This window comes from Vicugna pacos, chromosome 11, assembly GCF_048564905.1.
Source record: "Vicugna pacos chromosome 11, VicPac4, whole genome shotgun sequence".
In the NCBI taxonomy this organism is placed as follows: domain Eukaryota; kingdom Metazoa; phylum Chordata; class Mammalia; order Artiodactyla; family Camelidae; genus Vicugna; species Vicugna pacos.
Genome location: NC_132997.1, coordinates 56,120,933 through 56,141,286, shown reverse-complemented (window position 1 = coordinate 56,141,286; position 20,354 = coordinate 56,120,933). Strand labels below are relative to the sequence as shown.

Genomic DNA, 20,354 nt, shown 5'->3' with positions numbered 1-20,354 from the left:
TCCAGATAAGACACCAACTCATAACTCAGGCACAGAAAAAAGAAGACACGAGTTTAACTGCAAGAATCCCAAATTCAAGGTCAAAATAGGACTGGTAGTAAATGGAATGGAAGCTTAGTTACTGGTCTAGGAAGGATCTTTCCATGTTCTAACATATTAGAAACAAACTGTCAAATAGCCTGGGACATGGAAAAGTTCATCAGCCGCAACAGGAGAGCCATATTATTAATTCCTAAATGGAAAGATGTGGGAGCTACAGACTGAGTAAAATAAAACAAACACAGAATTTTAAAAGGAATTAACAATTTAACTTGCTTTGGGTTTAGCTAATAGTCCACACAGAAATTCTAACCAGCTCTTTGATGTTCTTCCTTTGTGTATTCCACAAATAATTTTCCCCAGGTTAACACAAATTCTGACTTTCCTCTTTGCTTCAACCCCAAATTTAGGAAAATGGATGTATAGTCTTCAATTAGTTCCATCATGGAGTATGTAAAACAAAACTAGAAATAGCTTGATTAAATTTTAAAATCTTCACTGATTTCCTTTTAAGCTTCCTTAGCATTTGAATCACTTAAAAATTAAACTTTTGAGTACACAATTTAAAAAAATATGTGTCACAAATACCATGAATCCTCATTTTCTTAGCAGACAGAAGTTTCCTAAACACTAAGCGTCTTATTCCATTTTTAGGAGATTTCTTAAGCGATGATGTCCTACTTTTAAAGATATTAAAATGTGCTCTAACACACTCAGAAACATATGTCTTGTCATTCTAAATTGGGTCTTTTTTCCTACTGTCTCACCAAAATGGGAAAAAAATGTTGATGAAATTGAACAGCTTCATTTTTCTGTAAATGAGTAGTGCAGTTTGAAACAGACATGAGCATTAGTTATCATCTAAAGTCAAGGACTGCTGGGGCAGTGAAGCCTAATCAAAGTTGCAAAAATCACTTACTTCAGAATATGATGACATTTCTTCCATATCCAAGTAGTATGTAATGTGGCATACCACATCTGTTCAAATGATGAGCGGTTCTCTGTCTTGAAGGGCAAATATATTTCCTCATCTCTAAGTAATGGCTGTCATTGATTCTGTGTTTGATGAACCAAGGTCTGACTCAGTGTGCATAGAATGCAGTCATGGCTGAGGTTTTGGCCAGGTTCCCCGCTGCCTCAGAAAATGACCAGCTGTCCCTCTAGGTAGCTTAAAGAAACAACTCTGATGAGTCATCGGAGGTTAACAACTCTAATAAAGTGCTACATCCGGTCGGGTTCTTTGGTGCCATTGCTTTCCACGGGAAGACAGAGGCTTTTAATCCCTGGCTACTGACAGGAAATCAAAGGGTCATCTTCCTCCCCCAATCAGTTCACAAGAAAACAACCCCACGTGGCCCTTCACAGAGCCCTTGCATTGTGTTTGCATCTTTTTGACTATTTCTTTCACTAGATACTTCAGAAAGTTTTTGGAAAAATATATTCAATCTATTCCAAAGATCACAACAATAAAAGTTTCTGCTCCAATGCTATATCCATGCTTGGCCAGGCTTTAAAATTTCAATCTTTGTGGATTTTTTTTATATCAGCTGTACAGCAGTGAATGAAAATTATTGGTGTTCAAGGCTGCAGATGAAACAGGACAGACTGTTTCTCTGTGTGTATTAAGTTGTGTAGAAATAGAGTTCCTGTATTTTTTGAACTGAAAATCAGTTCTTTTGTCTAACAAATATGAAAGATTTCATGTGAAAAATGGGATAGAATATTTGTAATCAGAAATATTGTGGACAGTCTGAGACGTGTAGTTTCTGTGCATACAAAGGGCTTGACTTCGTTCAAATTTAATGAAAGCTAAATGACTCCTTGCATGTGTTTAGGTTCACAGCCTGGGTGGATAGTTACTGCATGTTATTGCTTTCTTTCCTTCTTAACAGTCTGTGAGTGATACTAAGAGTATAAAGTAAAAGGCAGCCTTCAGAGGTGCCACATTTCCTTAGCCAACCATTAACAATAGGGAAACACAATGTCTATTTGTTATGAAATGTAATGAATGGGTTAATGAAAACACACTCCAAATTCCCCTAAGTAATGACCTTACCTCTGTCTCTCAAGTCACCAGAGATGGTTTGATAAGCACGTGGCTTAGGGTACTCAGTGACAGGAACTTTAGTTAATTTGCTGAGTTTCCTTCCTGGGGAAACTATGCAAACAGCATTTTTCATTTCAAATAATGGTCAGGTTTTCAAAACTCCAATGTTATGATAGGGGTGAGAAACACAAACTGAGAGATAAAGAATTGGTGAATATCCTTAGCCCATCAGATTGATGAGAGAGCTAAAACCACTGGGGTTATATGGCGGATCCATTCTGATTATTGAGTTAGAACAATCAGAACCACCTTGACTGTTTTTGGTCAATTAACAATAACACTGACAATAATAATAATGTTGCTAAGTGTTTCTCGTGAGTTATTGCAATCAGTTCTCACAGTAACCCTGTGAGTTGGACTATAATGCTTTCCCTGGATTTGAGGCAATGAAGCTGGGGATCAGAAAGTTTAAGTAATATCTTCATGGTCACATGATGTATAATAAGAGGTGGAACCAGAGTGTCACACTGAAGTGCATGTTCTCTGAGCCTCTCTGGTTCTTAGGTAATCATTTCTTTACAACCAACATGAGGACTGCAAATAATTGTAACTTCTCCCTGCAAGATTTTCATCTTACTCCGGGGTTTACTCTATGGCACACACTATACTTTGGTTTCTATTATACAAAGTGCTTTGCTCAAGAAGGAGCTCAGTAGTATTATTACTAAGTTATATATTACAGCTATATAATTCTATATAAACACTGCATATTTGATATACACATACACATATATATATACACACATATACTGAGATATTTACACAGTTGAAATGACATGAGGTTTGAGAGTCATGTCAGAAAAGAAGGGAGGTATGGTGGGAATATGAGTAAGACAAGATTGACTACAAATTGATTACTATGTTAGATTGTTTAGGTACATGGGGACTCATTACATACATATTATTGTTCCTCTTTTTGTATATATTTGAAAATTTCCTGTAATTAAATATTAAAAATATTTTTTAAACCCCCTCAAAAAAAAAGGAGCTCAGTAAATGTTAGCAGAATGAATTTAATTTTTTAATCTTAAGACTTTACATTCCAATTGTGTGCGCAGAAAGATGCAGACAGGTACAAAGGGTGTGCATGGATTAGATGAAGTTAAGCCCACTAATTTGGCTATGGACCCTGGGAAACCTGCTGGCAAGTGCTAGTATCAGAAAATGGGCAGGTCAGGCAATGCTCTCTAAATGTGGATCAGCAGAGCAGCTTAAGAGCTCTTTACGGTCAAGAAAAAAGTCAGAAGCCTTCAGCTACTACAACCTTTCACAGCAGTAGGTGAGGTCAAGAGGACACAATAAACATTGTTCTTAGCTGTAAGAAATCTCTCAGTCCAAACAACTGTCTTGAGAAGATTCCCGGAATCCCCCAAATCTAATTGTGCTAGTTAAATTTGCCTTCAGTCAGAATTAGAGGTAAAGTAGGTTAATTAGTTAATTTATTTATTGCTGTCTTCCTCAGAGGCAGCAAATACATTTTTATCTTCACAACAAACTCATTCCCAAAACCCACATGAGACCTTGAGATTCATCAGCAGCTCTGATGTTTGTCTAGAAATAAGAGCCTCAAATTTTGTCCATTAATCTCTCTCTTTCTGGATCTGGGGACATGTTACCCTGTGACTTACTATGGGTAAGATGTGCCCTATGTCAAATGACTCATCACTGAACTTAGTCACAGTTTCTCATTAGCTTAATGAAAAGACAGCTTCCTCTTAGAGATACAGAGTTAACCTGTCAGGCATTTTTTCACCAGAGCTTTGGTAAATTTTCTGTTCCAAGGAGATTTTTAAAAATTAGTGTTGGTAGCCCTGAGAAGTGAAGTTGGGGACATTACAAATTAAGGGTTAAAAAACAAAACAAAACACATCCTCTTGGTATTTCAGTGACAAATGTGCTTCTCATCTGGCAAGGGAGGTCCAGCAGGCTTGCCAGTGGGGTTTTTTCTTAGTTCTAGTGTGAGCTTTGCTGCCCAGCCCAGTTGTATTGTGACTGTAAGAGTCTCTATTTCCCAGTGGGCTGTAACTAAAGTGCAGTGCCCGTATTTTTTAAGGAAGAAATCATGACAGCTGGCATGGCATTTAAGAAGGAAATGGGACAGTTTTCTATATCAAGACTCTATTTATATACTTTGCTTATACTATCACAAAGAATAATATAATTATAATAGCTAATCCTACTGAAAGTTTATTAGATACTAAATATAACCCTATTTGATCATAACAATAGCACTAGAAACTAAATGCTTTTATTATCATCCACATTTGGATGATGCAGAAATTGAAATACAGAGTGGTTAAGAATCTTTACCAACTTCACACAACCCAGTAAGTGACCAAGTTAAGATGTGAACCCAAGAAATTTAGATGGAGTGAATATACTTTTAAGCATTATGCTATGTTGCTTATATTGACTAGAGAACTGTGTTATGCAACCAAAAGACCTCAAACAACAAGAATAACTATTGTGTACATTTATCTGCTAGTATAATGTGAAAGGTACTTTTCCAATCTTGCTATGCATATTTTTGTATTTAATCTCCATAACAGTTCTGTGAGATAGTTACTATTATTATCCCCATTTCATAGGTGGAAAAACAGGAACATGAAACACAAGTAACTTTCCTCATGTCATTGAGCACATGAGTCGTATGACTGGGATTCAAACCCAAGTAAAGCTAGGCATTCTGACCCAAGTTTGTTTATTTATGTTTGTTGATATTGAAGAAACATTTTGAAAAATACATCCCAACTACTAGATTCCTAAATTCAATACAGAAGAATTTTCCTTATTTTGGATTATAAATGACCAATGTAACTCCAAAAAGCTTTCTTCTATAAGTTAGGTATCCTCTAACATCAATTAAGATGGCTAAACACAAAAGTACATAAATAGAAAAAAATTAATTGTCCAGGAGAGACAAGTGGATCACTGTCTTTTTGGTCTTTCCATAATGAAATTATAAAAGCATAACTTCAAAAAGAAGGAAGAAATCTAGCGACCGATGTTCTACGACCCATGGGCATGGTTTCAGAAAGCTAATAAAGATAAACTTATAACTTTATTCTTAATAGAGTTTCTTTATTTTTTAAATTTTTATTGACTTACAGTATTATATTAGTTTCAAGTGGACAACATAGTGATTTGACATTTCATACATTACAAATTGATCTAGTTACCATTTGTCATCATAAAAAATTATTACAGTATTTTGACTATATTCCTTGTGCTGGACATGATTATATGCCGTAGACTTACTTATTTTATAACTGGAATTTTTACTACTCTTAATCTCACTAAACTATTTCACTCATTCCTCCTACCCACCTCCCCTCTGCTAACCACCCATTTGTTTTCTGTATCTACCAATCTGTTTCTCTTCTGTTATGTTGATTTTTAGATTGCATATGTAAGTGAAAACATACAGTATTTATCCTTCTGTCTGACTTATTTCACTAAGCAGAATCCTTGCAAGGTCCATCCATGTTATTGCAGCTCTCAAATTTTCCTTCTTTTTATGGCTAATTAATATTCCATTATATATAAATGTGTGTGTGTGTATACCACAGCTTCTTTATCTCTTCATCTGTTGATGGATACTTGGGGTTGCCTCAGTATCTTGGCTACAATAAATAATGATGCTGTGAACATTGGAATGTATATATCTTTTTGAATTAGTGTTTTCATTTCTTTGGATATATGTGCAGGAGTGGAATTGCTGGATCATATGGTTAGTTCTATTTTTAATATTTTGAGGAACATTCCTACTATTCCATAGTAGTAACATTCCCACCAACACTGTACTAGGATTCTGTTTCCTCCACATCCTCACCAACTCTTATTATTTGTTGTCTATTTAATGATAACCATCTGACAGGAGTGAGGTGGTATCTCATTGTGGTTTCAATTTGCATTTCCTTGATGATAAGTAATGTTGAGCATCTTTTTATGTATCTGTTGGCCATTTGTATGTTTTCTTTGGAAAAATGTCTTTTCAGGTCCTCTGCCCACCTTTAATCAAATTTGTTTTATTTTTGATGTTGAGTTGTATGAATTCTTTGTATATTTTCGGTATTAACCCTTTATCGGATATATCACTTGCAAATACCTTCTTCCATTCAGTAGGTAGCCTTTTGATTTGTTTATAGTTTCTTTTGCTGTGCAAAGTTTTTTAGTTTGATGTAGTCCATTTATTTATTTTTGCTTTTGTTTCCCTTGCTGAGAGGACATATCCAAAAAATTATTACTAAGACTGATGTCAAAGAGTATACTGCGCACATTTTCTTCTAGGAGTTCTGATCATAAGATTTTAATCTTTCATTGTGTTAATATAGTATATAACATTTATTGATTTGTATATGTTGAACTATCCTTGCATCTCAGGGATAATTTCTTTAAATATTTAGTAAAATTCACCTGTGAAACTGTCTGGTTCTGGTCTTTTGTTTGTTGAGATTTTTTTAAATTACTGATTCAGCTTCATGACTGGTAATCAGTCTGTATTTTCTGTTTCTTCCTGATTCAGTCATGAGAGATTGTATGTTTCTGGGAATTCATCTATTTCGTCTACGTTGTCCATTTTATTCTTTTACAATTGTTCATAGTAATCTCTTATGATCATTTGTATTTCGGTGGTATCAGTTGTAATTTATCCTCTTTCATTTATGATTTTATTTGCCTGGGCCCTCCTTCTTTTTTCCTTGATGAGTCTGGCTAGTGGTTGATCAATTTTGTTTATCTTTTCAAAGAACTAGCTGTTAGTATCATTGATTTTTTTTCTATTTTTTTCAGTCTCTATTTCATTTATTTCTGCTCTGAACTTTATTATATTTTTCCTTCTACTATGAGTTTTGTTTCTTCTTTTTCTAGTTCCTTTTTTGTTTTTTTGGTAAGGTTAGGTTGTTTGCTTTAGATTTTTCTTGTTTCCCGAGGTAGGCCTGTATCACTGTAAATTTCCCTTTTAGAATTGTTTTTGCTGCATCCTCTATAGATTTTGTATCATTGTGTTTCCATTTTCATTTGGTAAAGGCATATATACAGTAAAGGTAATAGATGAGCCACTTGTAAAGCTAGTAGGAAGGTTAAAAGACAAAAGTAGTAAAAATCATCCATATCTACAGTAAACAATTACAAATACAAAAATAAAAGATGTAAAATATGATATGAAAACATTAAACATTAAGCAGAATACACATCCTTTTCAAGTACACATGAAACATCTTAAGTATAATGTGTCTTGCTGTAGACCTCTTTAGTTTTATCTCGTTTTGGGCTCTGTACTTTCTGGACCTGGATGTCCATTTCCTTTTCCAGGTTAGGGATTTTTTCTGGCTTGCAAAGTTTCTGCTTAAATGTCAGCTGATAGGCTTATGGGAGTTCCCCTGTATGGAACTAGTTGCTTTTCCCTTGCTGGTTTTAAGATTCTCTCTTTATCTTTAATTTTTGCTATTTTAACTATAATGTGTCTTCGTGTGGACCCCTTTAGTTTTATCTTGTTTTGGGCTCTGCACTTTCTGGACCTGTATGTTCATTTCCTTTTCCAGGTTAGGGAGGTTTTCAGGTATTATTACTTCAAATAAGTTTCCTGCCCCTTTTCTTCTCTATTCTCCTTCTGGGACCCTACAATGCAAATGTTACTATGTTTGATGTTGTCTCAGAGATCTCTTACACTGCTCTCATTTTTAAAAGTACTTTTTTTATTTTTTCTGTTTAGCTTGGGTGATTTCCACTACTCTGTCTTTCTCTTCACTGATTTGTTGCTCTGCATCATCTAATCTACTATTGATTCCTTCTAGTGTATTTTTTATTACAATTATTGTATTTTTCAGCTCTGGTTTTTTTTTTTTTTTTAATATTTTCTAATTGTTCGTTGAAATTCTCACTGTGTTTATCCAGTCTTCTCTCAAGTTTGTTGAGGATCTTTATGAATATTACCTTGAACTCTTTATCAGATAGATTGCTTATCTCCACCTCACTTAGTTCTTCTTTGGGGCTTTGTTTTGTTCTTACATTTGGAACACATTTCTTTGTCTCCTCATTTTGCCTAATTCCCTGTGTTTATTTCTGTATATTAGGTAAGTTGGTTATGTTTCCTGATCTTGGAGAAGTGACCTGATGTTGGAGACATCCAGTAGGGCCCAGCACAGTGCCCCTAGACATCAGTGCTATATGCTCTAGGTGTGTCCCCATGTGGGCTGTGAGGGCCCTTCTGTTGTGGTGGGTGGACTACTGTGGGTATACATGTAGGGAGGCTGGGCACTGGCCTGGTTGGCTTCTAGGTCTTGCCTTGTGCAGTGGCTCGGGATGGTGGATAGGGATGGGTTCTGGCATGGCTAGCTATGGGACCTACAGGGGTCAGGGCTGGTGCCAGCCTGCTGGTAGTGGGGCTGGGTCCCCTCACTCTTGGTTCTTGCTGGGGTGGAGATACTGGATCTGGTGCCAACCTTCAGGTGGGCAGGTAAGCCCCTGGCCATAACAGTCTAGAAGGAGGACTCCAAAATGGTGCTTGCCAGCATCTATATCCTCAGGTGGAGTTCTGGTTGCCTCCTGCCTGTGTGGGAGGCTCTCCAAGGTCAGCAAGTGGATCTGAGAGCTCTCCAGTACACAATTCCACTGGCTTTCAAAACCAGACATTTTGGGGGGCTTATGTTCCTGGTATAGGACCCAGAGGCTAGGAAGTTTGATGTGGGGCTCAGACTCCCTGCTTTTGGGGTTGGACCTCCGCAATTGTGATTAGCCTCCAATTTGTGGGTCGCCTACCTGGAGGTATGGGTCTCCACCCTTCCTACCCGTCTCATGTGGTTCCTTCTTTATATCTTTAGTTGTAGAAAAGATTTTCTACTAGTCTTCAGGTCATTCTCAGAAATAGTTGCTATGTAAATATTTGTAATTTTGGTGTGCCTTGGCGAGAAGGTGAGTTCAGAGTCTTCCTACTGCCATCTTGGCCATATCCCCTAATAGAACTTTTTTCATTTAAAAAAAAAATGATTGTTTCTGTATAATCTTTGTTACTTTACTAGTTCAGTAGAGCTAAGTATCAAATATATTTTCATTTATTTTGTGATTTACATTTCTGTGGAGAACCTATGTAAAAACAGTTGTTGACCATGTCCCTAAAAAGATGCAAATCCAGCAAATTATAGTATGCATGTGTCTTCATTTTCAAACATATAGTAAATACTGCTGCTCAAATATTCCTATTTAGAAAAATGAAATGCATGAACATAGCTGCTGGCAAACATACTTGGTAATCATCAAACCAAACATACCAATCACTTCTCTCACTAATCACAGTATATGAATATTCTAAAGGTACATCAAGTGCTAAGTTAGGAGTTAATTATTGCTTTACAAATGGAATTGTACTAGATCTTGATTGTTTTATATATTATTAAGCTTCTTGGTAGGTCCAAAGGAGACACTTTGTAGCATATGATCATACCTGCAACCTTCTTAGCATAAATAACCAGACCAATAATATGATGTTGTATTCTCTTTCCAAATGTAATCTGAAGACATCAGACAAAGAAGTGTTGCAAGCAATATTCATGTTCGATTGTTAAAGTTCACTGGGTAACACTGTTAGAGACTAAGCTGGCCTTAGGGAAATTGGTATGGGCAGTTAGGACCCTAGGATGTGGATTATTACAGTAAAATTAAAGTATGCCAAAGCTGGAAAGGTCCCTTCTTGTCTTTAAAATAACAATTATATTGATATAAAATTCACATACCATATAATTCATTAATTTAAAGTATATAATTTGGTCATATTTAGTATGTTCACAGAGATAGTATACAATCATCACCACAATCTAATCTTAGAACATTTTGTCTTTCCCAGAAGAAATCCCATACTCTTAGCAGGCACTCTCCATTGCCTCCCTTTCTGCAGCCCCTGCCCAACACTAATCTACTTTCTGTCTCTGTAGATTTATCTTTTCTGGACATTTAAATATAAATGGAATCATAATATGTGGCCTTTTGTGTGACTGAGCTCTTTCAGTTCACATAATGTTGTAACATAATGTTGTAACATGTATCAATTGTACTTAGTTCCTTTTTATTACTTAGTTATAAGAAAAGGGCTCTTTATCTAATTCAACTGGCATTTATGACTGATGAGGAAATTTAAGTCCAGAGAAATTCATCAACCACCCCAGATCATCCAGAGAGTAAAGAGCAGAAAACAGGTCTAGAACTCAGATCTGTGGACTCAGTTTAAATAATCTGCTTCAATTGGAGGGCTAGAAAGCTCTGAATCTGAAGGTACCAACTTTACCTCCAGATCCTGTGTCTAATCAGTTCCCTTATCTTGGCTTATCAAGAGTGGACCCAAGATGAAAGCCATACATACAGGTTTTCCCATACAACCTGGTGTATACTGAGGCTATGAATTAACCATGATGTGGGTTAAATGTACTGAAATTACATCATGAGAGACATGGTGCATGTAGATTTTGCCCTTACCAGTATGACTTTAAGAAAGCACTTTAATTTCTCTGGCCCTCATATTCCTGTGTTTCAGTAATTAAATTAAAATTAAATTTTATATGCAGTTACACTACTTTGACCAATTAAAAGACATTTCTTTGCCTTTGGCTGTAATTTTAAAAATACTCAGGGAGATAACATTGGTTACCTCATGTTACTAAAAAGTTCTGAATGGAAGCTGCATATAAAAATAAGTTATGAGCAAGAACTATTCTAAGTATTCATCTCATCTTTTCTTATATTAGTTGTATAACATGCTATTTTATATATGAGAAAACTTGATCCCAGAAAATAAGGAAGTTGAAGTCATTCTGCTACTAAGCACAGAGCAAGGATTCAAAAGGTGTTTTATAGAACTCCAAAATCATATGAAACTTTCTTTTTGAGATAAACAAATGGCCAGTTGGCAAATACAGGAACAGAAAGAAATGATAGTATACAAATGTCCTAAAAATACAAAACTCTGGGTCATCCAATGTTATTTAGAATGAGGTCAAACTGAATAGCCTTTGAGAATTTTTCTATGTCATAACAGGGCAAGATGATTGGTTTTCAAAATGATGGCCTTGAATCATCAGTGAAGGGTAAATTATGGTCTATACATTCTATTTAAGAGAGATCATAAAGTTCAAAATCAAATGTGTTAAATACAAGATTATTAGGAAAGCACAATTACTTAAGATGATTCATTCCCGGAAGGTTCCCAGTGGTAGAATACTACTACTAGAAGTCATTTCCATAAAAATATCCCTGCTGTTACTTTAGAGAGGTATTTCAGGGACTGTATTTTTTTTTTTCGGGTGACAAGGTTAAATTTGAGGCTTAATCAATGGTCCAGTCATCCAAAATGCTACATCCTGCTTTTTCCTGCTGTACCTATTCATAGAGTTTATGAGTTGTGCTAGACCTTTAGAGTGGATGGCTCAGTTGAGCAATTTGTCAGAAGTGGGAGTTGTGTTGATTTTTCTTTGAGTTTAGTGGAATAATGGTCATTACTTAAACATAAGGATCAAGTTTCATCTAAATCGCCAAGTAATTTTTATCACCTTCCAAAAAATTTGTTAGTGAATCTAAATGTGTTTGCTATAAGATTTTCATTTGTATGTTAAGAGAAAAAGTGAAACCATCTTTCTACAATGCTGATAAATTAGAGCCCTGCAGTTAGTTCTCATACAACGTCGGCTAAAAATAATAGAAGGTAAATTACACTGTGTCTAAAATTGTTGAAAGCAGCAGCCTGTTTTGCCTCATGTCTATAAACCTGGTGGTATAATTTCAAATATTTCCAGCTAATTAGGCAATCTTTGTGTTTAAATCCTTCATACTTCTTTCATTACATTTGATAGTTTTTGAGAAAACAGTTGGAAATTTCTATCAATGAAAACAGATTTTGTTTTATTATTAAATTTTTAAAATCTCTGCATGTTAGTAGGATGTGCTGTAAATCATTTTAAAGACCTATAAAAACTGGACATACTTACATTAAAATAAAGGCAGAACATTTTGCTTGCAGATATTAAAGTATTAAAGTTGATTTACTGACTAGTTTAGCATAAAAGACAGCTAAAATAAGCTATGAAAGTGAAAGTAAATTGGGTTATATTGTTTGTGGTTTACACTGACTGGGGTAGAACTAATTTTACTTCTTAACAATAAGATAAAAATGAACATTGACATTAATTGTCCTAAATAGTCAGTGAAGCAATAATGTGACTTCTTACAAAAATTAGTGCAAATAAAATTCACATCTCTATGGGTCTGTCCTTTATGTAAAATCAGGCAAAATACTAACCTTTGTCGAGGACAAAGACATGTCTGTGTCCCTTGTGCTTTTGAAAGTCAGTCACTTAATTAACTCAAGATATAACAGGTCCTTAGACCAAATTTGAACTGCTATAGAAATTCCCTGCTAAGTCATTAAAAGGAGAGGAAGCAGCAGACTGGAGATTCAGAGTTAACCAAAGAAAGGGGAGAGGAAGAACTAGTAAGAATCAAGCACCTAACATATACCAGGCATTGTTCACGATATTTAACATGGGGCATCACGGAGTTCTCCTGAGCCATCTGGACCAAATTATTATCATACCTATTCAAAACGCTATAGTGGTTAACTTTGTTTTCATCCATCTCGTTCAATACCATCTTGTTCCATTCTTCATTCCTCTGCTACACTTCAGGCATAACAGCCTCCTCTCTTCTCTGGAACACTAGAAAATGTTCCCTTTCTTGGGGGCTTTGTACATACTGTTCCCTCTACCTTGAACACCACTCCTCCCTTACTGCTACCTATAACCCTACTCTTCAAATGGCTAGCTGCTGTCATCTTTAAGTTCTTGCACCATTTTATTTTGGGGACAAAAGACTGAGAGTCTGTAATACTATGGCTTAATAATATTGAATTTTACTTATTTTTCATGTGAGAACCCAAAGATAGACTGGTGACCCAGGTTTGGTAGGCAGTTCAGCAATTTTCACACATGACCTATATTTCTGAGTCCATGTCCCAGAGTGTGCCATCTTCCCAGTAGTGGGCAGGGGGAAAGTTGAAGGGAGTGCATGTCCAACTGTGCTGTACTGTGCACTTAAAAATTTAAGAATGTAGATCTCATGTTGTGTATTTACAGAAACAACAACAACAAAACAATACCCAGAAATGGCACAAGTTGCTTCTGCTTACATCCCAGTGACTAGAATTTAGTCACTTGTTTATACTTAGCAGCCAAGAATGCTGAGAAATAGAATATTTAGCTGAGGGGCCATGGCCCTAGTTAAGACCACATTAAAATGGAAAAGGAGGAGACTGATTTTTGAGGAATAACTTATAGTCTAGCATAGGATTTGGTTTATATATCATCTTTGCAGAAAATCCTCCCTTGATCAGTCTATCTAAATAAGTCTCTTATGTTAGTTTTCTTTATCACTGAATCCTGGGGCTTTTCTTAATAGCAGTTAGAATATTTTAAGTTTATATTCATGAGGTTATTTTTAAACATCCTATTTTTTAACCTTAAACTCCTTGAAAATACTACTGTGTTTATTTTGTCTTCCATTATATCCTTAATTCCTGTATGCCTGGAATACTTGATATATGAAAGTCATATTTATCATGTAAAGATTTTTGAATGAATGAATAGAAATCCAAATATCCAGACAGGTAACACCTCCAATCAGATGGTTATACTGACTGAAAATTTGAGAAGTTCATAGGGGAGGCAACAAAATTAAGCTCAAAAGGACCAGGCAATACCCCTAGTGCAGTGGTATCTAAAGTGCTAGTCACTTATCCACTAGTGGCTCTCAGCATCCATTTACTGAGTCATAGACAGCATTAAAAATAAAAGAAATAGAGTAGGATATAATAGACTACAGGAAAACAGAACAGAAGAAAATAAGCAGGACATTGGACATGGGTAGGTGTTGTTTCATACAACTTTAGTTTCAGTTATATGCATATATGGATGTGTGTATATTCTGAGTCTCAAGGTAAACTGTGAACAATATAAAAAAAGTTTTAAATCCACTGCCTAGTACACTTAGCAGGTTAGGCTCAAAGGCAAGGCAGATATGGAAGGAAAAAAGTTGATTCTTATAGAGCTTAATGTGACCTGCCGCAGAGGCTAACAAAATGACATCAAATGGTGACTCATCTCTTCAACAATTCCATGATTTTTCAATTGCATCTTTTCCAGCAATGTACTATCAAAGTATGTTTCAAAGTAGAGAGAAGTGTGTGTTTCAAAGCATTGTTTCATCTTATCAATCATAGTGGGCTATTATCTAAAGTATGAAAACTTCAATAATAACTTTGAATTATAGTCAACTTGAGAACATCTTTTTATTTTTGAAATTCAGATATACCTGGGGAACTCACGTACTTGCTCTGGTATTTGGTCCTCATTAATTGATCAGTGGCCTTCTCTAATGCGCCTGCCTTTGAGGATCCCATGTTTTATTTAGAACAAAGGTTAGTTGTCTCCTTGGGGTTTTTTGCATGAATGTGATTTTGCTCTTTTTTGCCTTCCTATATTGGTAGTAGATTTTTTCCCCCAGTTCCACTTCCTTTCTTACTAGAGGAATCTGAAATAAAAGTAGTATGCATCTATTGGCCTTATTAAGATTTTAGTCTTGTGTTTTACTCTCTTTTTAAAATCAAGTGGTTTTCTTCTGGCTCCATCAATTTTCACATGAGACTTATCAACTCCAAAGTACTTTATAAAATGTGTTCAATGGACAATACCAGAACCAGAAGTAAGAGTGATAGTTCTTTTAATACATGCTTTATTCAGAACCTAACCTGCTATTCCACACATATAAGCATCTTTAAAATCAGTTGTGAATCATGTCTAACATTGGCAGGTAATGCAAAAAATGTGAAAATGATAAAATTTTTCTTCCTTCAAAATCAATTTCATTTGCTACACTACTTAGCAAGGACTGTTTCTCTGAAATCATTGACCTATTTGGATCCTGAAATATCTATCCAGGCCCCTGTAAGTGAACCGGACTCTCCCACTCAGTCCCCTGTACCACACCCCAACTCTTGGCAGTCCATTGTTAGAATTCAGCCAGACCTCTACCACTTTATACATTCTTCCTTGCTTTCACATTTACTGAGTCATCAGCCCTCTTTCCTTCTCAGTTTTGCTGAGAACCGTATCCAGTATTAGCATCTAGTATTATTTAGTAGTTACTTAGTGCTTACTATTTCAGGCATTTTGCTAAGCCTTTTACTTGTATAATCTAATTTAATCTTCACAACAACCCAATGAGTTGTGAATTAATGATCTATTGTTGCATGACAAATAATCCTAAAACTTAATGGCTTGAAACAACAAAAATCATGTATTATCTCTCATGGTGTCTGTGGTTCACGAATTTAGAAGCTTCTTAGCTAAGAAATTCTAGTTTACGTTCCCACATGAAGTTGGGGTCAATCTGTGCCTGACACTGGGGCCATCTTGAAAGCTTCTTCACACTCACATGCCTGGTGCCTGGACTTACCAGCTGAGGCTTCTCAGGAATATCTCCCTATCTTTACATGGTGTCTCCAACCTGGTGGCTTCAGGATGGTTAGAATTCAAGGTGCATGTCTCAAGAGAGAAAAGCAAGCCAAAGGAAAGCTGTTTTACCTCTTCTTAGTCTTGGGTGTCATGAAGTGTCACTTTAGCTTCATTCAGTATTTTTCAGAAGCAAGTCAGTAAGATCAGACTATAGTCAGAATAAAGGGGATTATACTCTACCACTTTTTGAAAGGAATGTCAAAGAATTTATAGACAACTCTTAAAACCATGACAGTCTGTCCTATGTCAACAGCGTATTTGCATTGCTCCCATATCAAATTTTCTTACTCCCTCTGTAGACCACTTTCCCCTCAAAGTCTCATCTATTATGGCTTTAGTCTCAACATGAGGTCATCCAAATGAGATCCAGGTACAGATGAGACTTATGGTCTGTATATCCTCAAATACAGCTCTTTGAGTAGAGTTCCTCTCTATCTAAAGACCTGAGACCTCAAGAGACAAGTTTTCTTTCCTCTACACACTCAGTATCTGTCGGTGGAGCAGGTATAATAGAACTACTATAGACCCTCCTGCTCAAAAAGAGGGAAAATGGGAGGCACACAGAAATTCCTAGTCTAAAATCCTGTTCAGCTCATGTTGTCAGTTCCTTAATCAGAACTCAGTCCTGGTATCTGGGAATGGTTCTCCATACTTTGGTTCTGTTTTCTGAGTCACATTTTTCCTTCTCCATAAATGTTTGCAGCTGAATAGTTTGCTCAGCCTGTTGATGCCATTCTTTTAAAAACTTTATGAGCCTCCTATGAATCTTGTTGGATTCACTCCATTGGACAAAAGCCACACTCTTAAATCTCATTGACATAATCCTTCTCCAATTTGGGCTTCCTCTAAGGTAGCTATAGGAAAATATGCTTAAGATTATTAGAAACCCTGTTGTTCAGTGAAGAAGATCTAGATGTCATTTTCTTTAGATCATTGGCGGGGCTTTATGTTTCTCTCTTTGAGACATCCATCTTAAATTTCCTGGGGTTCTAAAGTCAGACACTTGGCTATATCTTAGTTCACTTTTCCTGTTACCTCTGGAATTGATTTTTACCAGAAAGCCATTTCTTAATTTTAGCATCATTTGTCACCTGAAAGACTGGAACTAAGAAACCATTTAATTTTCAAATCTAGAAAGTCCTAGCTCCCTCACATGTATTTAATAGTTATTTCTTTACTTTATCTTTGTCCTTTCACATTTTACTATAGGCTGAAAACACACACACACACGATCATCCACCTCACTAGGTACATTTCCTATTTCCCACCTTACTGTAGGCAGCAATGCTGCTAAATTTCCTATCATTATAAAACAACTATACATTTTCCTTCAACTTTCAATAACATTAAAAAAAAACTTTTTAAAAACTCTCATAAACAGCCTCTTGATTCACCAAGCTTTGACTAACAGTCTCTCTAAGTCATTCCATCGTCTTCCTCTATCTAGTTCTGAAGCCGCTTATTTTATTTTATTTTTTTATTTTTTTACATTTTTTATTGATTCATAATCATTTTACAGTGTTGTGTCAAATTCCAGTGTTCAGCACAATTCTTCAGTCATTCATGGACATATACACACTCATTGTCACATTTTTTCTCTGTGATTTATCATAACATTTTGTGTATATTTCCCTGTGCTATACAGTGTAATCTTGTTTATCTATTCTACAATTTTGAAATCCCAGTCTATCCCTTCCCACCCTCTACCCCCCCCGTAACCACAAGTCTGTATTCTCTGTCCATGAGTCTATTTCTGTCCTGTATTTATGCTTTGTTTTTGTTTGTTTGTTTGTTTGTTTTTTAGATTCCACATATGAGCGATCTCATATGGTATTTTTCTTTCTCTTTCTGGCTTACTTCACTTAGAATGACATTCTCTAGGAGCATCCATGTTGCTGCAAATGGCATTATGTTGTCGGTTTTTATGGCTGAGTAGTATTCCATTGTATAAATATACCACCTCTTCTTTATCCAGTCACCTGTTGATGGACATTTAGGCTGTTTCCATGTCTTGGCTATTGTAAATAGTGCTGCTATGAACATTGGGATGCAGGTGTCATCCTGAAGTAGATTTCCTTCTGGATACAAGCCCAGGAGTGGGATTCCTGGGTCATATGGTAAGTCTATTCCTAGTCTTTTGAGGAATCTCCACACTGTTTTCCATAGTGGCTGCACCAAACTGCATTCCCACCAGCAGTGGAGGAGGGTTCCCCTTTCTCCACAGCCTCTCCAGCATTTGTCATTTTTGGATTTTTGAATGACGGCCATTCTGACTGGTGTGAGGTGATACCTCATTGTAGTTTTGATTTGCATTTCTCTGATGATTAGTGACATTGAGCATTTTTTCATGTGCTTTTTGATCATTTGTATGTCTTCCTTGGAGAGTTGCTTGTTTAGGTCTTCTGCCCATTTTTGGATTGGGTTGTTTATTTTTTTCTTATTGAGTTGTATGAGCTGCTTATATATTTTGGAGATCAAGCCTTTGTCGGTTTCGCTTGCAAAAATTTTCTCCCATTCCGTAGGTTTTCTTCTTGTTTTATTTCTGGTTTCCTTTGCTGTGCAGACGCTTGTAAGTTTCATTAGGTCCCATTTGTTTATTCTTGCTTTTATTTCTTCTAGGAGAAATTTTTTGAAATGTATGTCAGATAATGTGTTGCCTATGTTTTCCTCTAGGAGGTTTATTGTATCTTGTCTTATATTTAAGTCTTTAATCCATTTTGAGCTGATTTTTGTATATGGTGTAAGGGTGTGTTCTAGCTGAAGCTGCTTATTTTAAATTATATCAGAAGTCCATCTTTGAAACCAAAACTCAGTGGCTTAAAATAATAATAATAATAATAATAATAATAATAATAATAATAATTATTATTATTATTATTATTTTATTTTTGCCCACAAAGCTGCACTTTTGGCAAAGCTTAGTGGAGTAACACACTTTTCCTGTACTCAGTGTCAGCCTGGATAGCACAAAAGCTGGGGCTAGAGGCAGCTGAAAGCTCCCTCACTCGTGTATACAGCACCTGGGCTGGGGACAGCTGGGAGTCTTCAGACATCTCTGTTTCCTCATGTGGTCTCTTTATCTGGTTTCTTCAGCATGGAAGACTCAATGTATGTATGTGTCATATTTATATGACAGCTCAGGACTTCATAGGCACAAATCTCAAAAGAGAGAGAGCCAAGGAGAAATTGTATCACCACATCATCATTTATAATCTGGCCTAGATAATCATACAAGGTCATTTCTGCCACAGTCTGCTCAATAGAAACCAGGCTGGCTTGTATTCAAGGTGAGATGGATTAGGTTTAACTTCTTGTGGGAGGAATGTGAAATAATTTGCAGACATATTTTAAAACTACCATAGTACTACTTATTATTATCCCCACTTTTATAGATGAGGAAACTGAGGAGTACAGATGAAGAAACTTGTCCAGCATTACACAGCCTGCAAGGGTCAGAGACAGGTTTAACCCAGTGCCTCCAAACAGACTTAATTCTCCAGAATTACACTCTTACTGCTCGTCAGTGTTCCCACAGTTCTCAGGGCCAGTTTGACTGTGGACTCAAGGCAGTTAACTTAGCTAGATCCAAATTGAAATTTGTCGTGTCCGTGATCTTAATTAAGTTCTCTGAGCCTTTGCTGTAGATACTTAACATTTTCTCCATGAATGAGTGGTTCAGGGGTCAATGAGAGATTTGGGCGGAGTTTAAACACAAAATTTGGAATTACCTTTCTATAGATTTCTCTTTTTTATTCCTCCCTCTTGCTTTGTTTTTATTTTCTTTTCCATTACGGTTTATTATAAGATATGGAATATAGTTCCCTGTACTATATACAGTAGGGCCTTATTGTTTATTTTATACATAGCAGTTTGTATCTGCTAATCCCAAACTCCTAATTTATCCCTCCCTGCCTTTCCTCTTAGGTAACCATAGGTTTTCTGTGTCTGAGTTTATGTTTTGTAATTAAGTTCATTTGTATCATCTTTTAGATCCCACATATAAGTGATATCATATGACATTTATCTTCTTCTGTCTTACTTCACTTAGTATGATAATCTATAGGTCCATCCATGTTGCTGCAAAATGGCATTATTTCATCCTTTTTATGATTGAGTAATACTCTATTATATAAATATACCACATCTTCCTTATTCATTCATCTGTTGATGGACATTTATATTGCTTCTATGTCTCAGCTATTGTACATAGTGCTTCTATGTACAATATGCATGTACATAGGTGCATGTATCTTTTTGAATTAAAGTTTTCTCTGGATATATTCCTAATATCAGGGCTGATATTATTGCCTCAAACCGCTTTCTGCCCTCTTGGCTAGCTAAGATTACCACATACTCAATATTATTCAATATTCGGCATGTTTGGAATCTTAATGACAAAAGTTGTTTGGCCAGTTTGGCAAAGAGTAGTGAAGAAGTATTATTCCATACCTCAGGGCAGATAGTCATCAACGTCTTCATCATGCACATAAGACTTAAGTCAAGCATGGGAAGTCCAGCTGGTTGGTTATAGTACCAAAAGCAATCCTAAGTGTTCTGTCACTTTGGCAATGACTACTGCATGAAGATTCTTATCACAGACACTGTAAGGTAGGAGTTTTCTGACATCAGAGTAGAAGTCTTCTTACCTTACCTAAGCC

At 36.0% G+C, this 20,354-nt stretch overlaps 2 long non-coding RNA genes across 2 annotated transcripts in view; one reads left to right on the top strand and one right to left on the bottom strand.

Moving 5' to 3' along the window:
* The window catches only part of LOC140699330 (uncharacterized), a 355,563-nt gene that overhangs the window by 285,641 nt on the left and 49,568 nt on the right, over positions 1-20,354 (top strand). The window lies entirely within an intron of this gene.
* Positions 18,191-20,297, bottom strand: LOC140699329 (uncharacterized). The gene is made up of 2 exons (XR_012077407.1): positions 20,146-20,297; positions 18,191-18,308 (listed from the first exon to the last, which is right to left on the bottom strand). It is a non-coding gene; the product is annotated as an uncharacterized lncRNA (long non-coding RNA).